Source organism: Ranitomeya imitator, chromosome 3 (genome assembly GCF_032444005.1).
Source record: "Ranitomeya imitator isolate aRanImi1 chromosome 3, aRanImi1.pri, whole genome shotgun sequence".
Classification (NCBI taxonomy): domain Eukaryota; kingdom Metazoa; phylum Chordata; class Amphibia; order Anura; family Dendrobatidae; genus Ranitomeya; species Ranitomeya imitator.
In genome coordinates, this window is record NC_091284.1 from 509031264 (window position 1) to 509055341 (window position 24078).

At 45.0% G+C, this 24078-nt stretch overlaps 1 protein-coding gene across 1 annotated transcript in view; it reads left to right on the forward strand.

The window, feature by feature from the left end:
• The first annotated feature begins 11060 nt into the window (after nt 1-11060).
• LOC138670395 (toll-like receptor 8) overlaps nt 11061-24078 on the forward strand; it is a 54350-nt gene continuing 41332 nt past the window's right edge. Inside the window, exon 1 of the mRNA XM_069757669.1 lies at nt 11061-11198. The gene's annotated coding sequence lies outside the window, so the exon portion shown is untranslated. The remainder of the gene's footprint in view (nt 11199-24078) is intronic.

Here is a 24078-nt window from a genome sequence, read left to right on the forward strand (position 1 = left end):
AGGGGGGGTGGCTTCACCCCCTCGTGGCTACCATCGCTCTGATTGGCTGTTGAAAGTGAAACTGCCAATCAGAGCGATTTGTAATATTTCACCCATTATAACGGGTGAAATATTACAATCCAGCCATGGCCGATGCTGAAATATCATCGGCCATGGCTGGAAATACTAATGTGCCCCCACCCCACCCCTCCGATCGCCCCCCCACCCCCCCCGATCTGGCCGGTACACTGCTCCGGCTCCCCTCCGTCCAGTGCTCCGCTCCCCTCCGTGCTCGTGTCCGCTCCCCCGTGCTCCAATCACCCCCCCGTGCTCCAATCACCCCCCCTGCACTCCGATCCACCCCCCCCCGTGCTCCGTTCCAGCCCCCCGTGCTCCGTTCCAGCCCCCCCGTGCTCCGTTCCACGCCCCCCGCGCTCCGTTCCACCCCTCCCGCGCTCCGATTCCCCCCCCCCGTGCTCCGATCCCCCCCCCGTGGTCCCCCCCCACCCTATCATACTTACCGATCCAGCCGTGGTCCCGTCCGTCTTCTCCCGGGCGCCGCCATCTTCCAAAATGGCGGGCGCATGCGCAGTGCGCCCGCCGAATCTGCCGGCCGGCAGATTCGTTCCAAAGTGCATTTTGATCACTGAGATATAATCTATCTCAGTGATCAAAATAAAAAAAATAATAAATGACCCCCCCCCCCCCTTTGTCACCCCCATAGGTAGGGACAATAAAAAAATAAAGAAATTTTTTTTTTCCACTAATGTTAGAATAGGGTTAGGGGTAGGGTTAGGGTTAGGGGTAGGGTTAGGGGTAGGGCTAGGGTTAGGGTTAGGGTTAGGGGTAGGGTTAGGGGTAGGGGTAGGGTTAGGGTTAGGGTTAGGGCTAGGGTTAGGGCTAGGGTTAGGGTTAGGGTTAGGAATGTGCACACGTATTCTGGTCCTCTGCGGATTTTTCCGCTGCGGATTTGATAAATCCGCAGTGCTAAACCGCTGCGGATTTATGGCGGATTTACCGCGTTTTTTTCTGCGCATTTCACTGCGGTTTTACAATTGCGATTTTCTATTGGAGCAGTTGTAAAACCGCTGCGGAATCCGCACAAAGAAGTGACATGCTGCGGAATGTAAACCGCTGCGTTTCCGTGCAGTTTTTCCGCAGCATGTGCACAGCGATTTTTGTTTCCCATAGGTTTACATTGAACTGTACACTCATGGGAAACTGCTGCGGATCCGCAGCGTTTTCCGCAGCGTGTGCACATACCTTTAGAATTAGGCCATGTGCACACGGTGCTGATTTGGCTGCGGATTCGCAGCAGTGTTCCATCAGGTTTACAGTACCATGTAAACATATGAAAAACCAAATCCGCTGTGCCCATGGTGCGGAAAATACCGCGCGGGAACGCTGCGTTGTATTTTCCGCAGCATGTCAATTCTTTGTGCGGATTCCGCAGCGTTTTACACCTGTTCCTCAATAGGAATCCGCAGGTGAAATCCGCACAAAAAACACTGGAAAGCCGCGGAAAATCCGCAGGTAAAACACAGTGCCTTTTACCCGCAGATTTTTCAAAAATGGTGCGGAAATATCTCACACGAATCCGCAACGTGGGCACATAGCCTTAGGGTTAGGGTTGGAATTAGGGTTGTGGTTAGGGTTAGGGGTGTGTTGGGGTTAGTGTTGTGGTTAGGGGTGTGTTGGGGTTAGGGTTGTGATTAGGATTATGGCTACAGTTGGGATTAGGGTTAGGGGTGTGTTGGGGTTAGTGTTGGAGTTAGAATTGAGGGGTTACCACTGTTTAGGCACATCAGGGGTCTCCAAACGCAACATGGCGCCACCATTGATTCCAGCCAATCTCGTATTCAAAAAGTCAAATGGTGCTCCCTCACTTCCGAGCCCTGACGTGTGCCCAAACAGTGGTTTACCCCCACATATGGGGTACCAGCATACTCAGGACAAACTGCGCAACAATTACTGGGGTCCAATTTCTCCTGTTACCCTTGTGAATCTAAAAAAATGCTTGCTAAAACATAATTTTTGAGGAAAGAAAAATGATTTTTTATTTTCACGGCTCTGCGTTGTAAACGTCTGTGAAGCACTTGGGGGTTCAAAGTGCTCACCACATATCTAGATAAGTTCCTTGGGGGGTCTAGTTTCTAAAATGGGGTCACTTGTGGGGGGTTTCTACTGTTTAGGCACACCAGGGGCTCTGCAAACGCAACGTGACACCCGCAGACCATTCCATCAAAGTCTGCATTTCAAAAGTCACTACTTCCCTTCTGAGCCCCGACGTGTGCCCAAACAGTGGTTTACCCCCACACATGGGGTATCAGCGTACTCAGGAGAAACTGGACAACAACTTTTGGGGTCCAATTTCTCCTGTAACCCTTGGGAAAATAAAAAATTCTGGGCTAAATAATTATTTTTGAGGAAAGAAAACGTATTTATTATTTTCACGGCTCTGCATTATAAACTTCTATGAAGCACTTGGGGGTTCAAAGTGCTCACCACACATCTAGATAAGTTCCTTTCAGGGTCTAGTTTCCAAAATGGGGTCACTTGTGGGGGGTTTCTGCTGTTTAGGCACATCAGGGGCTCTGCAAACGCAACGTGACGCCCGCAGAGCATTCCATCAAAGTCTGCATTTCAAAACGTCACTACTTCAATTCCAAGCCCCGGCATGTGCCCAAACAGTAGTTTACCCCCACATATGGGGTATCACCGTACTCAGGAGAAACTGGACAACAAATATTGGGGTCAAATTTCTCCTGTTACCCTTGGGAAAATTAAAAAATTCTGGGCTAAATAATTATTTTTGAGGAAAGAAAACGTATTTATTATTTTCACGGCTCTGCATTATAAACTTCTGTGAAGCACCTGGGGGTTTAAAGTGCTCAATATGCATCTAGATAAGTTCCTTTGGGGGTCTAGTTTCCAAAATGGGGTCACTTGTGGGGGGTTTCTACTGTTAAGCCACATCAGGGGCTCTGCAAACGCAACGTGACGCCCACAGAGCATTCCATCAAAGTCTGCATTTCAAAACGTCACTACTTCACTTCCGAGCCCCGGCATGTGCCCAAACAGTGATTTACCCCCACATATGGGGTATCAGCATACTCAGGAGAAACTGGACAACAACTTTTGGGGTCAAATTTCTCCTGTTACCCTTGGGAAAATAAAAAATTGCAGGCTAAAAGATCATTTTTGAGAAAATAATTTTTTTTTTTATTTTCATGGCTCTGCGTTATAAACTTCTGTGAAGCACTTGGGGGTTCAAAGTCCTCACCACACATCTAGATTAGTTCCTTTGGGGGTCTAGTTTCTAAAATGGTGTCATTTCTGGGGGATCTCCAATGTTTAGGCACACAGGGGCTCTCCAAACGTGACATGGTGTCCGCTAATGATTGGAGCTAATTTTCCATTTAAAAAGCCAAATGGCGTGCCATCCCTTCCGAGCCCTGCCGTGCGCCCAAACAGTGGTTTACCCCCACATATGGGGTATCAGCGTACTCAGGACAAACTGGACAACAATATTTGGGGTCCAATTTCTCCTATTATCCTTGGCAAAATAGGAAATTCCAGGCTAAAAAATCATTTTTGAGGAAAGAAAAATTATTTTTTATTTTCATGGCTCTGCGTTATAAACTTCTGTGAAGCACCTGGGGGTTTAAAGTGCTCAATATGCATCTAGATAAGTTCCTTGGGGGGTCTAGTTTCCAAAATGGGGTCACTTGTGCGGGAGCTCCAATGTTTAGGCACACAGGGGCTCTCCAAACGCGACATGGTGTCCGCTAACAATTGGAGCTAATTTTCCATTCAAAAAGTCAAATGGCGCGCCTTCTCTTCCGAGCCCTGCCGAGTGCCCAAACAGTGGTTTACCCCCACATATGAGGTATCGGCGTACTCGGGAGAAATTGCCCAACAAATTTTATGATCCATTTTATCCTACTGCCCATGTGAAAATGAAAAAATTGAGGCGAAAAGAATTTTTTTGTGAAAAAAAATTACTTTTTCATTTTTACAGATCAATTTGTGAAGCACCTGAGGGTTTAAAGTGCTCACTAGGCATCTAAATTAGTTCCTTGGGGGGTCTAGTTTCCAAAATGGGGTCACTTGTGGGGGAGCGCCAATGTTTAGGCACACAGGAGCTATCCAAACGCGACATGGTGTCCGCTAACGATGGAAATAATTTTTCATTCAAAAAGTCAAATGGCGCTCCTTCCCTTCCGAGCCTTACCATGTGCCCAGACAGTGGTTTACCTCCACATGTGAGGTATTGGTGTACTCAGGAGAAATTGCCCAACACATTTTAGGATCCATTTTATCCTGTTGCCCATGTGAAAATGAAAAAATTGAGGCTAAAAGAATTTTTTGGTGAAAAAAAAGTACTTTTTCATTTTTACGGATCAATTTGTGAAGCACCTGGGGGTTCAAAGTGCTCACTATGCATCTAGATAAGTTCCTTGGGGCGTCTAGTTTCCAAAATGGGGTCACTTGTGGGGGAGCTCCAATTTTTAGGCACACGGGGGCTCTCCAAACGTGACATGGTGTCCGCTAAAGAGTGGAGCCAATTTTTGATTCAAAAAGTCAAATGGCGCTCCTTCCCTTCCAAGCCCTGCCGTGCGCCAAAACAGTGGTTTACCCCCACATATGAGGTATCAGCGTACTCAGGACAAATTGGACAACAACTTTCGTGGTTCAGTTTCTCCTTTTACCATTGGGAAAATAAAAAAATTGTTGCTAAAAGATAATTTTTGTGACTAAAAAGTTAAATGTTCATTTTTTCCTTCCATGTTGCTTCTGCTGCTGTGAAGCACCTGAAGGGTTAATAAACTTCTTGAATGTGGTTTTGAGTACCTTGAGGGGTGCAGTTTTTAGAATGGTGTCACTTTTGGGTATTTTCAGCCATATAGACCCCTCAAACTGACTTCAAATGTGAGGTGGTCCCTAAAAAAAATGGTTTTGTAAATTTCGTTGTAAAAATGACAAATCGCTGGTCGAATTTTAACCCTTATAACTTCCTAACAAAAAAAAATTTTGTTTCCAAAATTGTGCTGATGTAAAGTAAACATGTGGGAAATGTTATTTATTAACTATTTTGTGTCACATATCTCTCTGGTTTAACAGAATAAAAATTCAAAATGTGAAAATTGCGAAATTTTCCAAATTTTCGCCAAATTTCCGTGTTTATCACAAATAAATGCAGAATTTATTGACCTAAATTTACCACTAACATGAAGCCCAATATGTCACGAAAAAACAATCTCAGAACCGCTAGGATCCGTTGAAGCGTTCCTGAGTTATTACCTCATAAAGGGACACTGGTCAGAATTGCAAAAAACGGCAAGGTCTTTAAGGTCAAAATAGGCTGGGTCTTGAAGGGGTTAAACAGTAAATATAACAATGCTTCCCTTTATCGGAGGTGAGACCACTTGAACATTACAAACAGAAACATTTTAAATAACATTCTAATCCACTGACTATCAATAATTTCCTATTACCCAGCCGGGTATTCTACTAAGTGCAAATCGTTGAACAATAATTTAACTTTTCCTTTAAGGGCGTATAGGCTAAACCCACTAAAGGCTTACTATAAAACACTATGGTACAAAACTAACATTCTCTTTACTTCTTCTAACTTCACACAGATGCAGGATTGCCTGGCTATTTGTCCGGGCCTACTGCCTCTCTTCTTCTTAGTTCACAGCAACCATCTCTCTATGGTTCTCAGACTCACTAACCCCTATGGGTTCACTTCCTAGCCTTCTAGCTACATGGCTTCTATTATGCAAACATTATCACTATCTTACTACTTAAAGGTACCGTCACACATAGCGACGCTGCAGCGATACCGACAACGATCCGGATCGCTGCAGCGTCGCTGTTTGGTCGCTGGAGAGCTGTCACACAGACAGCTCTCCAGCGACCAACGATCCCGAGGTCCCCGGTAACCAGGGTAAACATCGGGTAACTAAGCGCAGGGCCGCGCTTAGTAACCCGATGTTTACCCTGGTTACCATCCTAAAAAGTAAAAAAACAAACGCTACATACTTACCTACCGCTGTCTGTCCTCGGCGCTCTGCTTCTCTGGTCTGGCTGTGAGCTCCGGGCAGCCAGAAAGCAGAGCGGTGACGTCACCGCTCTGCTTTCCGGCTGACCGACGCTCACAGCCAGAGCAGGAGGAGTGCAGAGCACAGCGCAGCGCTGGAGGACAGACGGCTGTAGGTAAGTATGTACTGTTTGTTTTTTTACTTTTAGGATGGTAACCAGGGTAAACATCGGGTTACTAAGCGCGGCCCTGCGCTTAGTTACCCGATGTTTACCCTGGTTACCAGCAAAGACATCGCTGAATCGGTGTCACACACGCCGATTCAGCGATGTCTACGGGGAGTCCAGCGACGAAATAAAGTTCTGGACTTTCTTCCCCGACCAGCGATCTCCCAGCAGGGGCCTGATCGCTGCTGCCTGTCACACTGGACGATATCGCTATTGAGGACGCTGCAACGTCACGGATCGCTAGCGATATCGTCTAGTGTGACGGTACCTTAAGGTAACATCATCAAGAGCAACAAGTAAACATTCCCTTTAAGAGGAAAAATCAGTCTTTTCTGAGGTAGTGCAATCAATCAACAAGTCACTAATAAACTTTAAGACAAGAGAAACTTTCACGTCGTCATCAGGAACAGTTTCTTCGCAAAGTCTTCTGCCTTTGTAAAACCAGTAGGGAGCACCTTTAAGAAGGTGCAAACTATTTACAACACAGTTTGTGAATCATTCACCGTCCATGATTTGGCAGTCTTTTAAACAGTAATGAACTTGCCCAAAAAGAAAAATGGAAACAATAGGGATCCCGGGTAAACGAAGAGACCCCTTTAAGAAATAACCCAAGATGGGTTTAAGGCAGCAAGAGCAGGAAACAGTTAACTATTTACATATGTCAGGGTTTCGAGGTTTTATTCCTGCTCCGGTGGTCTCCGCCAGGGCCTGACCGGGCAGGCAGGCCTCGGGGGTCTGGGAAGACTAAAGTCAAAGTCTATCTCCGACATCATGGGAGTCCAATGGGCGATCCGAGGCATGGCAGCAGCGGCTGCTGCCGCTTCAGCAAGCTCCTCCTCCAAGGACTTGGTAGCGACCAGTATGGAGGTACAGCGCTGGATGTCCCGAGCCCACCAGCCGTGGCATTTTTGGTATCGGCAGTAGCTTACCGCCTCCCCCGGCATCAGGACGGGACCTTTGCTGTCGCCACGCAGGCCAGCCTCCACCACCTCCTGGGTGATGTGGACCCTTATTGTCGATCCGATTTCTTGGACGAAGCCTTTTCCTCCCTGGGGCTGGTAAACAATTACCACTCCCCATTTCGGTAGGGACCCATCCAGCAGCTCACCGCGGGCCTCCCGCTCCACGTCTCTGGCACACTCGGCTATCAGATGCTTCCGATAATCCCCCCAGGGGAAGGGACCCATATCCCACTCACGCGTTTCTGGGTCGAATGATGCGGACTCCGGAGCTCTGCCAACCGCATTGATGGTCGGGTCAAAAGTCGACGGAACACTGATCCCCGGTCGGCCAGGACACCAAGCTCTCTCACAGGTAGGGCTCAGTCGGCACCACGCCACTCTTCGGGTCTGCCACCAGATCTGGTGCAGGTAGCAGAGGCTCCGCAGGCAGCTCCCAGGGCTCGATCGGCACCAACGGCGGCATGTTGGTATAATCCACCGGTGACGAGGATCTAGACGGGGCCATCTTTTTCCGTAAGACTTCTCTGCTCTCCAGTTCCGCTCCTTCTGAGTCATAGTTTCGTTTCTTCGGCCTCCGCCCTCCATAGAGAATTAGGAGGTGGACCTCGGCTGCTGACGGACACGTCCTCAAGACACAGAAATATTTAGACTGGGCGGCCATTGTCGTTCGCGCCCTTCAGCTTGTTCATGCCCACTTCCACGCCCTTCTTCTTCTCCTGCACCCCTCTTGGCGCTGTAATGGCGGCAGTTTTGGCGGGAACTTTTGGCGGTCTTTTGCAAGACACAGTCTTTAGGTCACAGTTCAAGCACAATTCAATCACAGTTCCAATGCACACATGACCTGATTCTTCAGGCTTAAGTAGAATCCTGTTCGTGACGCCAAGTTGGAGCGCCCCCAGACACAGGGCCGTGGGGTACTCGGTACCGGTCCTCTCTGTTTCGGTGCTGGGGTTGTCACGGTGGCTGGACCCGGTCCGTGACCCTGCTAAGGGGCGTCCAATGAAAGGGTGATGTAGTTTGTCAAGGGTTTGTGACGCCACCTGTGGTATTTGGTCAGGATGACCGACGCTGCTAGGGGTTCCGCTGGGGTGATGGAATGGCAGCTAGATGGTGTACCTTCCCACAGGTGAAGTATATCCCCAGGGCTTCCCAGTAATGTAGGTGGCGATGATGTGAGGCGCAATTAATAATGAGGACACAGGGTCGCAGTCTCTTTACCTTTTACTGAAGACTTCGGGATCCGCAATCCAGAGCACTGCTAACAGGGCTGGCTGAGTCCGGCCGGTCCGAAGGCACATCCAGAGTTCCCTTTGCAGGTGGAAATCAGTGCCTACCAACTTGCGCCTGTGTGTTCTAGTTCTTCCCTGCTGAGCATTCAGGATAGCCCTCGCAACTTTCGTATCTGTTCTTTCTCTTGCTCTCCATCCCCCAAGTTATTGTGTGGATACGACGCACCCGTTTGATGGGAAGGCTCGGAGCTATTCTGGGACCCTAGAGACGCCCCTCTCCAACTTTGCCCCCTATGTCTGCTTAGGTGATGTAAGGTAGACAGCCAACCTAAAATCAACTGTCCTGCCGCTGTTCAAAGTAATTCTTGGAGTCTGTCACTTCCTCGGCAGTCCGGCCACCGGCTACACGCCTCAGTAGGATGTTGCCGATCTCGGGGCACGACTCCTACTGGATATGTCCTTGTGCTGCAATTTCGTTTCTCACTTCTCCACAATATCTTTCGCTTTGTGTCCTTCCTTAGGATGCCGCCGCAAGGTAGTGCAGGCGCGGCTCCGTAACGTTCTGTTCTTTCCGCTAGATACCTGCCAGGAACCCACCCCAGACAGGTCCTCCCTGGAGCTCTCTCAGGCTGCGTTCTGTTCTAACTTCCTATCCGACCCCTAGTTTTACCAGTGTGAGGAGTGGCCTAATACATAGTGCCTTTTGCTCCCCCTAGTGGCCGGAGTGTGAAGTGTAATGTGTGACTGTGATACCTGGTCAGGTAAACTCCTTTAGAGCAATCAGACATAACATCGCTCCCCTTAGTGGCAGAGCGACATTACTGCAACGACCAGGACTCTGGGGCGCTGCATATATATACATATATATATATGTCAGTGAGACACCTATATATACAGTTAGGTCCATATATATTTGGACAGAGACAACATTTTTCTAATTTTGGTTATAGACATTACAACAATGAATTTTAAACAAAACAATTCAGATATAGTTGAAGTTCATACTTTCAGCTTTCATTTGAGGGTATCCACATTAAAATTGGATGAAGGGTTTAGGAGTTTCAGCACCTTAACATGTGCAACCCTGTTTTTAAAGGGACCAAAAGTAATTGGACAGATTCAATAATTTTAAATAAAATGTTCATTTTTAGTACTTGGTTGAAAACCCTTTGTTGGCAATGACTGCCTGAAGTCTTGAACTCATGGACATCACCAGACACTGTGTTTCCTCCTTTTTGATGCTCTGCCAGGCCTTCATTGCGGTGGTTTTCAGTTGCTGTTTGTTTGGGGCCTTTCTGTCTGAAGTTTAGTCTTTAACAAGTGAAATGCATGCTCTATTGGGTTGAGATCAGGTGACTGACTTGGCCATTCAAGAATATTCCACTGCCCCCAGCCACCCCAGAAATGCACATCTGTAAGATTCGCCTATTCTGGCACTTGGCCTCTCTCTTCCCACTCCCCTGGAGCGGTGGGATATGGGGTAATAAAGGGTTAATGCCACCTTGCTATTGTAAGGTGACATTAAGCCTGGTTAATAATGGAGAGATGTCAATAAGACACCTATCCATTATTAATCCAATACTAGTAAATGGTTAATAAAACACACACACATTAGGAAAAAAAGTATTTTAATGAAATAAAGACACATGGTGTTGTAATAGTTTATTATACTCTCAATCCAATTGAAGACCCTTGTCACGTGAAACAAAGTTAAAATAAAAAATCAACAATATCCCATACCTTCCATCGTTCAGTCTTGTCCCACGCTGTAAATCCATCTGAAGGGGTTAAATAATTTTAGAGCCAGGAGCCTGCTAATGCAGCTGAGCTCCTGCCTGTAAAAGCTGGGGAATGAATGGAAGCAGGGGAACGTAGCTACCTAGACTTGTAGTGCTGCGCCCACTGCTGGCATAACCTCATATGAACTCTAGCGTGGGAATTTTTCTGAATATTTTCTCATGCTAGAGTTCATATGAGTTTACACATGTCTGGACATTACTAATGCATGCCCATTTTTTGCTAATCCACATCAACATTTTTGAGTGCAATACAAAAAGTGTCTAAAACACATAATAATTGTGGCGGAAGGCATATACTGTGTATGACAAGTTTTTTTTTTACATCCAATTGCACAGATTCGTGAAACTCTCTAAAATTATTATTTTTTGCTTTTATCAACCAATCCTGTAGAATGTAAGCCCACAAGTGCAGGGTTCTCTCCCCTTTGTATCAATCTGTTATTGTTAGTCTGTTTACTGTAATTTGTACGTAACCCCTTCTCATGTACAGCACCATGGAATCAATGGTGCTATATAAATAAATAATAATAATAGCACATAATTCATTTTTATTGTGCTCTTGAGAAATAAAAGCTGTGCTGTGATTTGCTATGGGCAATAAAGTCAGCTTCTCTTTTCGAGAGTCTCATAAATCTGCCCCATTATGCCTGATTTACAGGGCTTTAATTATATCTAATACTGGCTGTGACTTAAAGTTATGAGTTAGTAAACTTCCTTTTTCAAACAAATGAAATGTTCAGCAAGTACATAACATCTGTCAGAGATACTACAATTTCCTGTTAAAGTACAAAGCCATGAGCACGCGATGCTGTTGTTAAGCCTTTTTGAGGAAGTATTCATAGTTCCTTCAACCAATGCGTCTCACTGTACAGTAGACAGCGGAGAAGTCTTTTTGAGGTACCGTATTTGAAATACTGGTTTGGACTCTACTGCAGCCCAGCGGAGCCTCGGTTATGGTAAGTCATTTCAAACTTCATATATCTATTTCTAAATGTGTGTATACCATGCTAACCCCTCTAACCCCTCATACTGTGACTATTCTAATTAAGGCGTAATTATGTGTTATATGAGATCTTAAAAATGTTCTACTGTCTGTTAAATGTGATATGAAAGATCTTCACATACTGTAGTTTCTTATAAATAACAGACTTCTTTTTATGTAATAATAAGTAATAGCATTTTTTTCTCGAGTATTTTGATTGTTCATTACGTAAAAAAAAAAACCCAAGCCATTGCCCTTGATTCAGCATTTCTTTTTTTCCCAGTATTCTGGTGTAATTTTCTCCCTTTTCATGGATATAACACATATACCTTTTTATGTATACTTTTTGTGCCACTTTTTAAGCGGTTTTTAGCTGTGCTTATCTTCATAAAATGCCATTTTTTACCAAAAGTCGCATTTTTGAGGGGCAGCTCATTCCAGAATTACCCCTGGAGTAAGGTTGCAGGAGGAGTTTATATCATTATCATATCATGTCATTTTTTATGACTTTTTAAATCATTTGCGACTTTTAGTGTTTAAAAGTAGCAAAAACAGGTTAAAGACACAAATAAAGAGCATTTTTGATTTGGGGGCAAATTCAAGGACCGCGTTCACTATTTTGGTGAGAAAAAAACATCAGCAAATACCAGAAAACAAAAAAAAGAAAAAAGTGTCTTCAATAAATTGCAAATGATTTGGGACAATTTTTTACATAGCTCAAAATGTTATAATATAAAATAATATCAAAACTATTCAAGTTTGGTGTCACCATATTTGTCCATTTTTATCAACCTATTATTGCCATAAAAGCAAATCGCAAAAAGCAATGGCAGATTGGCATTTTTTTTCACTATCCATTTCAACCAATTTGAATTCTTTTTCTCACTTTTCAGTACATTGTATAGTAAAATGAATGGTGACAATGTAGACTACAACTCATTGCACAAAAAACAAACCCTCATACATCTATATTTATGGAAGAATAAAAAGTTAGAAACACAGCAAGAGCTATAAATAAGCAAGCAATAAAAAAGGAATAACGGTTGTGCTACACTATGTTCTAGTGTCTATTCATCAATGTCGATCCAAGCCAGCTGTGTTCTGCTCATGCAAATTTAGAGTATGCGGAATGGAAAGAACTGTTAGACAGTGCATGACTTCTACCTATGGGGTGGACCCTCATTTATTAGCACATAACCCAAACTACATAACCCTATGAAACCCTATAAAATAAAATGCACAACATATTATTTTTGGTGTCAGAAAGGTCACAGCTTTTATTAAAGATCACATGAGTATAGTAAGAGTAAGGCGAAATGCTAGGCAAGTATATGCTGAAATTCACAGACACCATGAGCTGCCTGCCATACAGCAATCCAGGAGCGGCACCCTCTGACTTGCCACCAGTCCACATCAAGAGCTCCAATGACCCTACCAAAGATCCTTATTCCTGTGCTTAACAAATAAGCCACCCCTGGATGAAAATACCATTATCACATCCTTAAGGCCGGCTATCAAAGCTCAACCTATTCACAACCATGGTGTAACAGCTTCTATTAAATGAAAATTAGGCTATGTGCACACGTTGCGGATTAGCCTTAGGAATTTCTGGTGCAGATTCTGCATCTCTTGGCAGAAAACGCAGCTGCGGATTTGATGCATTTTTTGTGTGGATCTGCAGCGTTTTTGGTGCCGTTTTGCTGCGGATTTTTTTGCAAATTTTCACCGTTTTTTACCTCTGCGGCTTTCTATAATGTAGTGGGTACAAAAACGCTGCAGATCTGCAAAAAAGAAGTGACATGCTACTTCATTTAATCCACAGCGTTTCAGCACAGAATTTTCCGCACCATCTGCACAACGTTTTTTTTTCTCATTGATTTACGGTACATTGTACTGTAAATCAATTGCGGATCTGCAGCATTTCTGCACCGCAAAAAACGCTGCGGATCCACAGGAAATCCGCAACGTGTGCACATACCCTTACTCCGCCATAACTTGCTGCCCACTTCCATCTGACTGACCACCAGCTGTGACAATAATATACCAATCTGTTTTGATTTAAATCGTCTTTCATTCTGACTTTTATTTTATTTATTTATTTTTTATTTCTTAATAAAACTAGGCTAAACTTTATGAATATGCACGTAAAGAAGCTGCGGAGACACCATCACGTGTTTCTCGATGCAAGCAGTGAATAGCCAGGCCTTTCCCCGGGAAGGAACAACCACGGGAAGGGCAGCATCCTATGAAGGAAAGCCACCTATGCCAAGCATGGTATCCATCCACAGACAGCTGTTTCGGGGTTTTTGCCCCTCATCAGTGTGGAGTAGGAATCTGGCTATTAGGAGCAGTGCCTAGTAAAAAGGCTATAAAGGCACAGATGATTGGCCTCGGGGAGACCAAAACATCCAACACCGCGGAGACACCATCACGTGTTTCTCAACGCAGTGATTCCAGAACACTGCCCCCATCCCTTATGGGAAATATGCAGATGCATGTAAAGAAGCTGCGGAGACACCATCACGTGTTTCTCGATGCAAGCAGTGAATAGCCAGGCCTTTCCCCGGGAAGGAACAACCACGGGAAGGGCAGCATCCTATGAAGGAAAGCCACCTATGCCAAGCATGGTATCCATCCACAGACAGCTGTTTCGGGGTTTTTGCCCCTCATCAGTGTGGAGTAGGAATCTGGCTATATGCATCTGCATATTTCCCATAAGGGATGGGGGCAGTGTTCTGGAATCACTGCGTTGAGAAACACGTGATGGTGTCTCCGCGGTGTTGGATGTTTTGGTCTCCCCGAGGCCAATCATCTGTGCCTTTATAAACTTTATGAATAGACTCTAAGGCTGGGGTCACACTTGTGAGAAACTCACACGAGTGTCAATACCCTGCACTGCCACTGGCACTCGGACCGGAGTGTGTGGCTCCATGTATTTCTCTGCAGCTGAATGCTCCGGTCCGAGTGCCGGCGGCAGTGCTGGGTATTGAGATGCGAGACTCATGCGAGTTCCTCGCAAGTGTGGCCCCAGCCTAAACCTCCAACTCACAATAAGGTTTCCTTCAGCACTCATGAGAGGAAAAAACCCCAGTGTTGGAAACTTCTAGGGAACCATGGCTGAAGGATTGCCCTCCCTTGCGCTTAGAAGGTGAATGCCAAAAAGCTAATCAACATGTTTTTTTTTCAATTATATGATAACATGTACAAAGGAAGATTAAATATAATGAACGCAATAGTACATAAATTAACATAAAAAGGGTAAGCAGTCAAGTAATATGTCAAATTTACAGTTGCACAGAAAAACAAGAAAAAGGGAGCCGGTGGGTGGGAAAGTCTGCCATATCTTCTGGTAGAACGAGAAAGAGACAGTGAGAAAGGAAGTTATATTTTTTCATTAACTCCTCCCTCCCAAGAGTAGTACAAAACCAGGCACACAAATGGACTACTGGTTCTAAAATGGGAATCACCCAGCCTAATACTATCAGTATAACTATAGATGAATTGCAGGGTGCCCCCCTTCCTACAGTCATGTGTCTCCTTTGCCTAGTACTTCGGGGAGTTCATGACAGGAGCATTAGAGCAATACTTAGGCTTGGGTCACATGGCAGTCTATTCTCTCATGTGACAGGATTGGGCCGATTATGCTAATGTCTCTCTGATGTCACTCACATGACAGAATCATATCACAGGTGGGGAGAAGATGGAGAATTTAATTTCTCCATTCTCTGTGTCTGCCGTCATCACACTGCACTCGGATGACATCTGAGTGCAGTTTGATGTTTCACATGCATCCATAGACTTGTATGGGTGCGCGTAATCTGATCATAGGTTACAATCGCAGATCTGCACTGCACCATAAATTAACATTGGGCTCAATGCTATCCGATAAAACATTAGATACCACTTGGTTCTGTTATACAGCAGTGTGAGCATATCCTTAGGTATACAATTGTAATAGAAAAGCTGTGATAGAAGACTCGGAGGCTAGTGAGGACAGGAATTCTATGAAGATCCTTCTGGGATGTTTTGTGACGCTGTTTTAATTTTTTCAAGAAAACATGCAAAATACAGCTTGATTGCTTGTCCAAGCACCTGCATGTGCTCATGTGAAAAAGTAATAGATTAGGCTTCTTTCACACTTGCGTCAGTATGCGGCCGTCGCTAAGCATCGGACTGACGTACTGACGTATGTTGTGAAAATTCGGCACAATGTGGGCAGCGAATGCAGTTTTTCAACGCATCCGCTGCCCTTTCTAAAGTTCCGGGGAGGAGGGGGCAGAGTTTCGCCGCGCATGCGCGGTAGGAAATGGCGGATGCGACGTACGAAAAAACATTCCCTTGAACGTTTTTTCATGACGACGGTCCACCAAAACACGACGCATCCAGTGCACGACGGATGCGACGTATGGCCATACATCGTGATCCGTCGGCAATACAAGTCTATGGGAAATAAAACGCATCCTGCAGGCACATTTGCAGGATGCGTTTTTTTCCCCAAAACGACGCATTGCGACGGAGGCCAAACAATGCAAGTGTGAAAGAAGCCTTTGGCAGTCATTTGTCCTAATTTCATTTAATCTTGGCATATCCGTGACTGGGATAACTAATGGCACGGTTTAATTTAGGAGATCCGGTTTAGATACGATTTGTGTTGTATAAGAGAGAGGTCTTCTCACAGAGGTGGTCTTATGGGGATATTTCACTTTATAACTTTATAACATTCCCTGCAGTATAAAACAATTTACTGTTACTAATTATGGCAGATACTTTTTCACCGTCCTGTATTTTATATATCTGCTAAGTAATATTTATGTGGAGGGCACTAAAAGGATCATTCACTGCCAGCTACAACTCGATAGTCATAATTCTCTTGTGCCTCGGGTGATGTGTGATGTGACGTGTGTATGTGTGCGTGTGCGTATGTGAGTGTGTGCGCGCGAATATGTGTGTGTACACGAGCGAATATGTGTGTGTGTGCTTGGAATGCAATCAATGTGTGATTTATTATGGTTTATTACTAGTGTGGGAAAATGTGCAATGAAGATATAAGCTTCAAGCTGTTACCATGTAGAAATCACAGTGAAAAACACTATGATCAGAGAGCTTTTACAATGTGCAGTTAGAGAACACAGCATATGATAACCGACTAACACATTTTTCAAACCTTCATTATTAAGATCAATCAGATAAAAATGTAAGGAAAGGTTCAGACATACAAATACACTGCTACTGCTTCTAGTAAGTGTTCTCTCACCCCAATACTGTCCTCTATAATGTTGTGCTGCTTCAACCTGTGTATTTTAAATGCCCCATATGGTTCTAAACGATATGAGCCTTTTAATTTAGTGCTAATTTGGTGGTCTTTATTCAGCAGGCTTTGCTCACAGTGTAATTCTGCAGAGCAGCCAAAAGATATACCTCCAGAGAATTCTGTGAGCTATGCCCTCCTGGTTAAGACCATAGAAATTAGTACTAAATAAAAAGGTACTAAATGAAAAAAGATCCATATCAATAGTGGATATGTAGCATATCCATATGGTGGACTTAAAAGAAAAAAAAAGAACAGGAATAAAATAAGGCACAAAACTGGCCACTTTTGAGCTGATGACAAGTCTTCTTTAAAGGGAACCTGTCACCCCGTTTTTTGAGATTGAGATATAAATACTGTTAAATAGGGCCTGCGCTGTGCGTTACTATAGTGTATGTAGTGTACCCTGATTCCCCATGTATGCCGAGAAATACATTACCAAAGTCGGCGTTTTCGCCTGTCAATCAGGCTGGTCTGGTCAGGTGGGCGTGTTCACAGCGTTCTTTTCTTCCCCAGGTTTCCGTTGGTGGCGTAGTGGTGTGCGCATGTCCAAGGTCCGGATTCCCTGTGCCCACGTGAAGACACAGCGCGCGATCTGCGCTGTCATTCCTTTCATCGGTGCGGGCGGCCATCTTCCTGGGGCCGCGCGTGCGCAGATGTAGTGCTCTGCTGCACGGGGCTTCAGGAAAATGGCCGCGGGATGCCGCGCGTGCGCAGAAGAGATCGCGGCGGCCATTTTCCCAAAGCCGAGTTTGCATCTCGGCTTTGGGAAAATGGCCGCCGCGATCTCTTCTGCGCACGCGCGGCATCCCGCGGCCATTTTCCTGAAGCCCCGTGCAGCAGAGCACTACATCTGCGCACGCGCGGCCCCAGGAAGATGGCCGCCCGCACCGATGAAAGGAATGACAGCGCAGATCGCGCGCTGTGTCTTCACGTGGGCACAGGGAATCCGGACCTTGGACATGCGCACACCACTACGCCACCAACGGAAACCTGGGGAAGAAAAGAACGCTGTGAACACGCCCACCTGACCAGACCAGCCTGATTGACAGGCGAAAACGCCGACTTTGGTAATGTATTTCTCGGCATACATGGGGAATCAGGGTACACTACATACACCATAGTAACGCACAGCACAGGCCCTATTTAACAGTATTTATATCTCAATCTCAAAAAACGGGGTGACAGGTTCCCTTTAACTGGAATTTTCCTTCAGCAGAGAGAGAGCTTGTGATTAAAGTGTTAAAGGGGATTCCCGTTTGGTAAAAATGTCTAAAAAAAAAAAAAGTTACTCTTACCCATGTTACTTTTGGCCTAAAAACCATAAACTTCATTTTTTTTTATTTCCATGCAGTCTCTTTCAATCTTTGCTCATAACATCCTATTCCATCATGGATGGGACATTTTACTATTTTAGCAAAATGCTCTCAGTATCCACCCCCCTTCCAACCATCCTCATTCCTTGAATTTTATTTTCTTGTTTCTAATCTTTTGCTTTCTTTCTTAGGGCAGTCTCACACGTCCAGATATTTCCGGTACCGGAATTATCCGTGTCCGTGTGCCGGTGCGTTTCTGTGGCACATCAGTGTGGCACACGTGTGGCAGACGTGTGCCGCCCGTGTGCCCACTGGGTACCACACGCACCGTGCCGGAGACAGCGCTAAAGTTTAGCGCTGTCCCCGGCATCGTGCTGAAGCCCCATTCATATCTTCCCTGCAGCAGCGTTTGCTGTAGAGAAGATATGAATATTAGTGTGTAAAATCAATATCCAGGTCCCCACCCCCCTCACACCCCCTGTGCGCCCCCCTCCCCCCGCTGTGATTAAAATACTCACCTAGCTTCCGGATCCCTCGCAGAGTCCTGTCCTGGCCGCACCTTGTACTGTATGAGCGGTCACGTGGGGCCGCTCATTTACAGTAATGAATATGCAGCTCCACCCCTTTGGGAGGTGGAGCCGCATATTCATGATTGTAATCGGATATTGATTTTACACACTAATATTGATATTGATTTTACACACTAATATTTATATCTTCTCTACAGCAAACGCTGCTGCAGGGAAGATATGAATGGGGCTTCAGCACCAGTGGGGGGGGGGCAGCGCTTAATGTAGCTCTGTCTCCTGCACGGCACACGGACTGCACACGGACAACGTCCGTGTGCGGTACGTGTTTTACACGAACCCATTGACTTTAATGGGTCCGTGTAATAGGTGCGCTCCCACGAACACTGACATGTCTCCGTGTTTGGCACACGGAGACAGGGTCTGCAAAAAATCAATGACATCTGAAAAGATGCATTGATTTTAATGTGTCTACGTGTGTCAGTGGCTCCGGTACATGAGGAAACTGTCACCTCACATACCGGAGCCACTGACATGTGAAACCGGCCTTACAGGGATAGGGTAAAGGTAATCAAGGTAGGGCTGGTGGGGCCCCAGGCAAAAGTTTAAATTGGAGCCCAGAATGCTAACATACACCGTCACATAGAAATATTTAGGTTGTATTTAGGTGTGCAGAGTTCAGGCCATTAAACGAGCATGATCAACAATATTGACGTCGTCCGACGCTGGTTTCCCAGGATCGTTACACTGGCTGAGGAAGAATGATGGGGACAGAACAATCACTAATGTTCAATCTGTTCCCATACAGTATCATGCTATCAGCAGCACATCTGCAGTTTTCACTGGGTGATGTGCTGCTGAGATCAATGATTTATGTTCCAGCATAAATAATTAAATCACGTGATGAATAGGCACCCCATAGTCATCAACATAGTATAATGCACCACATAGTCCACCACATAGTATAATGCACCCCATAGTCATTCGTATTGCATAATGCACACCCCATAGTCCTTCATATATTATAATGCACAACATAGTCCTCCATATACTACAATGTGCCTCATAGTGATCCACATAGTATAATGTGTCCCATAGTCCTCCATATAGTATAGTAGACTCCCCATAGTCCTCCATATATTATATTACACTCCCAATTGTCCTCCATATAGTATAATGCACCCTATAGTCCTCTATACAGTATAATACACTCCCCATAGTCCTCCATAATGCACAGCCCATATCCTCCCTAAAGTATAATGCATTCCCCATAGTCTTCGATACAGTGTAATGCAGCTCCCATAAAGTACATACAGTATATTGCACTCCCCATTGTCCTTGATACAGTATAATGCAGCTCCACAGAGTATAATGCAGCTCCACAAACTATAATGCAGCCTTGCAAAGTATAATCCAGCCCCATAGAGTTTAATGCCACCCACATATAGTACATATAGTATAATGCACTTCTCATAGTCCTCAATAGAGCATAATGCAGCCCTCCTATAGTATAATGCAGCCCCATAGAGTATGATGCACTCCTTATAGACCTCGATAGAGTATAATTCGGCCCCCGTAAGGTATGACACAGCCCCCATAGAGTATAATGCAGCCCCGATATAGTATAATGCAGCCCCCAAAGAGTATAATGCAGCCCTCACACAGTACAATGCAGCCCTCGCACAGTACAATGCAGCCCCCACAGAGTACAATGCAGCAACAAAGAGCAAAATGCAGTCCCATAGAGTTTAATGCAGCCCCATAGTCCTCCAGTATTATGGCCACCACGTACTCACTGAGTTAAGAAAAAGCAAAACATATTTATGTCTCCTCCTCATTCCAATGCTGCTACGGTCTCTACAGTGCATCTACTCAGCAGCTCCACTGCCCGACACAGCGTGGAGCGCAATCATTGTGCTCGCTGACTCAGACGCAGAGGGGGAATGATGGGAGAGGCAGCATCACCTGATGTTCTCTCCTCCATCATTGATTTCAATGATTGAATTTCAATTGAGTCGGCATCTATGGGTTCATCCAACCATCCATGTCACCAAAATATGATGCAGTTCCCCCGGAAGAAGCTAAAAAAACGCAAAACGCGCGTTGGGGCTCAGGACTGCACGTGCAGGTTATGTATTGCCTCCATTTCCCTTCTACTTATATGCACTAAACGTGGGGTATGGCTTCTTGTGGAGCCTTTAATGCACTAGCATTTTCTGACTACTACTGACTGTTCTGTGGCTGCTACCTAGGATTGTTTACATAGCACTAAGCACTTTACTTGTCTCCATTTCTGAATCAATCCATGTGTACCAGATACTGGGTGTAGAAACCCCTGCAAAGAGTGATACTGAGTTCCATAGCATATATACGTATTTACCAGTTTTGGACTGGTCTTTAAATCGTAACTTGTATTACAATGTCTGTTGATCCACTTGAATGGTCATTTTTTACCCCTATGTATATTTAGTTTTTGTGGATACATATAATGGCATGTGATGCTTGATCTGCACTCTGCAGTTTATTTGCATGTGTGTTTCCATTGTGGACATAAAAATGAGATATTTTTTAAGAAAAATGGTTTTAATAATGATTCGATAAAGTTTCTTGTATTATTTATTCATGGCATTGGCTTCCGCTCTATTTTTTCGGGTTTTTCTATGGCTTTTGGAAGTGTCATATATATAGGCCAGGTTTAAGCTATATGCATCCATGTCACCAGTAGTGGCAGGTTTTCTTATTTGTGGATAATAAAGATGGCGGTCTAATGGTCTAAGGTCTAAGTCCATCTACTGACTATTGGGCACTTAACAATATTGCATAGAATCAGTATCCTCTGCCACTCATCCCTGATCTCTGTAACTCTCTCTGGGAGACCAAGCTTGATCTCAGGGGTGCATACAACTTTATCCGTACAAGAGAAGGAGATGATTGTAAGGCTACGTTCACATTAGCGTTACGCTAATGTGCGTCGCTGTTGCGTCGGCGACGCAGCGGCGACGCAGCGGCGACGCGCCCCTATGTTTAACATAGGGGACGCGTGCGTTTTTTTGGTCGCGTTTTTCGACACGTGCGTCGTTTCCGACGCTAGCGTCGGACGCAAGAAAATGCAACAAGTTGCATTTTTTGTGCGTCCGATTTTCGTCAAAAAACGACGCACGCGTCGCAAAACGCAGCGTTTTTGCGCGCGTTTTGCGCGCGTTTTTTGTGCGTCGTGCGTTGCGTGCGTTTGCGCAACGCAAATGTGAACGTAGCCTAAAACAGTATTTAATACACCGGAGGGTCATTATGAGTATCTGGTTATTCCTTTCGTTAATGATATTTTCATAGATATACTGTAAGTGGTCAATTTGTGATTGTCTATTCAGATGATATGTTGTTCTTTGTGTCTTACTATGAATCGCACACACATAATGTATGTTCTGCACTCAAAAAACTCAAAATTTCATAATTTGCTAAACCTTAAAAATGTGTTCTCCTAACCCTGGAGGTTTATCTCTTGGGATATATCTTGTCCGCTATAGGTTTCCATATGGATTCCTCTAAGGTCCAAGATATTAAGGACTGGTTGTATCCCAACTCTCTGAAGGCCTTTCACCATTTTCTTGGGTTTGCAAATTATTATTGAAGATTCATTACAAAATGTCCCAAGGTAGTTAAACCTTCAATTGATTTGACTAACTAGGGGGATGATGTGGTTAACTGGACATGTGAGACTGTTCAAGACTTCTAGGAGTTAAAGGAACAGTTTTCATCTGATCCATTATTAGTCCAGTCTGACCTAAAATGTCCTTTTGTGGTAGAGGTAGATGCCTCTGAAACAGCAGTTGGAGCAGTGTTGTAACAGGGTACACCATCTCTTACTATTCTCCGTCCATGTGCCTCCTTTAACAAAACATTTTCTTCTGCCAAAAAAATTATGATATTGGCAATTGTGAATTGTTTGCAATCAAACAGGCCTTCCAGGAAAGTGACTGTTATCACAGACCATAAAACATTATGTATCTTGAATAAAACACAAGACTATATCGTAGACAAGCCAATCAAGCCAATTAAGCTCCTGGGTGCAACACTGGTCCTTTTGTGTTACCCTCTGGACTTTTGAGTTTCCTCGGTGGGAACCGCCCCAACCCACCTGATGTATCGTCCCTGGGTGTGGCTACAGGGCACTCTGTTGGTGAGCCTGGTTTTCAGCCACACCGGCGGTTTATTTTCTAGGCCAAACCGGGGTAACTATGTAGAAGAAAAGGTCCTGACCACACATAGTCCTGTGGCCCAATTGTCCTTTACAGGTTATCATGCATGTTTAAAAGTTCATACAGTAGTCTCTGTAGGTACTCATGCTTTAACGGTTGCAAACTTATACATTTCAACTTATTTATATTAATATTACAGTGACATCTTAGTCCCTATACTGGGCTGGGACCTGACCTCTGGTACTACGGGTGGATCTGCGCAGTACAGGTATTGATAGTGTCCTAACCGGATTCAATATGGTTGCTACCACTGGTGTAGTGTGCTCACTATTGGCTATGCTACAGGTGATTTTACATGGCACAGGTATACCTGATCTCCTAGGACTACTCCTGCTCACTGTGGGCATGACAGATTCACCATTGGCAGGGGGTGGATTCTCTTGCTCCACTGCTGGTGTGGCATCTGTTGCTTGAGCCCACTGGTCTTCAGGTTGGTCTTGAGTCACTTCTCTTTCTGTCACAGCTAGCTGGTGAAAGGTCAAGACAGGTACTACAATGGCTTGGTTTACCTGTGACTGGGGAAAGTCTCCAAGAACAGTATGGATTTTCTTTTCCTCCTCTTCTATGGGTTGAGGGGCATCGTGGTCTTTCTATTCATTTCTCAGTTGGTCAGGGCATACCTTCAGATGATCTCTTGATATTGCTGTTGAGGTTTCTCCTCCATCTTGACTAATGAGGCACACCTTGATGATATCAAAGTTTGAGCACATGACGGTGTAGGGTTCAGCCTCCCACTGATAATCTAGTTTGTACATCCTCCTTTTTCTTTTGAGAACTTGTTCTCCAGGTACTAAAGGAATAGACAGAGTTTGTTGGTTGCAGCTTTTTTCTGTCTCTGCCTTGCTTGGGACAAACTTCTTTCCACGCATTCCTGTACTTTCCGGTATTGCTGCCGCTCTGTATCCCAGTCTGCATCTGGTGATGTTTCTGGTGTTAAGACTCCCATATCAAAGTCAATAGGTAACTTGCCAGGTTTCACTCTCATTAGGTAGGCTGGAGTGCAGTTGGTGGAGTTCACCGAGAAATGGTTGTATAGGTCTACCAAATCTGGCAACTTCTCTGGCCACTGGTTTCTCTCTTCCAGGGGCAAGGTCTTCAGTAGGTCAATTACCAGCTGGTTCATTTTCTCACACATGCCATTTGTCTGTGGATGATATGGCGCTGTCCTGATCTTCTTGCATCCGTACAGGTTACAGAACTCCAGGAACACTTCTGCCGCAAAGGCTGGGCCATGATTGGTGAGTACCTTTTCAGGGTAACCATGTGGTCAACAAAAGTTTTGTTGAAATGCCTTTGCTGCAGTCTTTGCTGTTTGGTCCTTGACAGGCACGACTACCAAGAACCTTGAGTAATGGTCCACTATGGTCAGGGCATAGATATAGCCTGAACGGCTTGGGGTCAGCTTTACATGGACCAGTTCAAGTGGTTGTTTGGTGACTATGGGCTG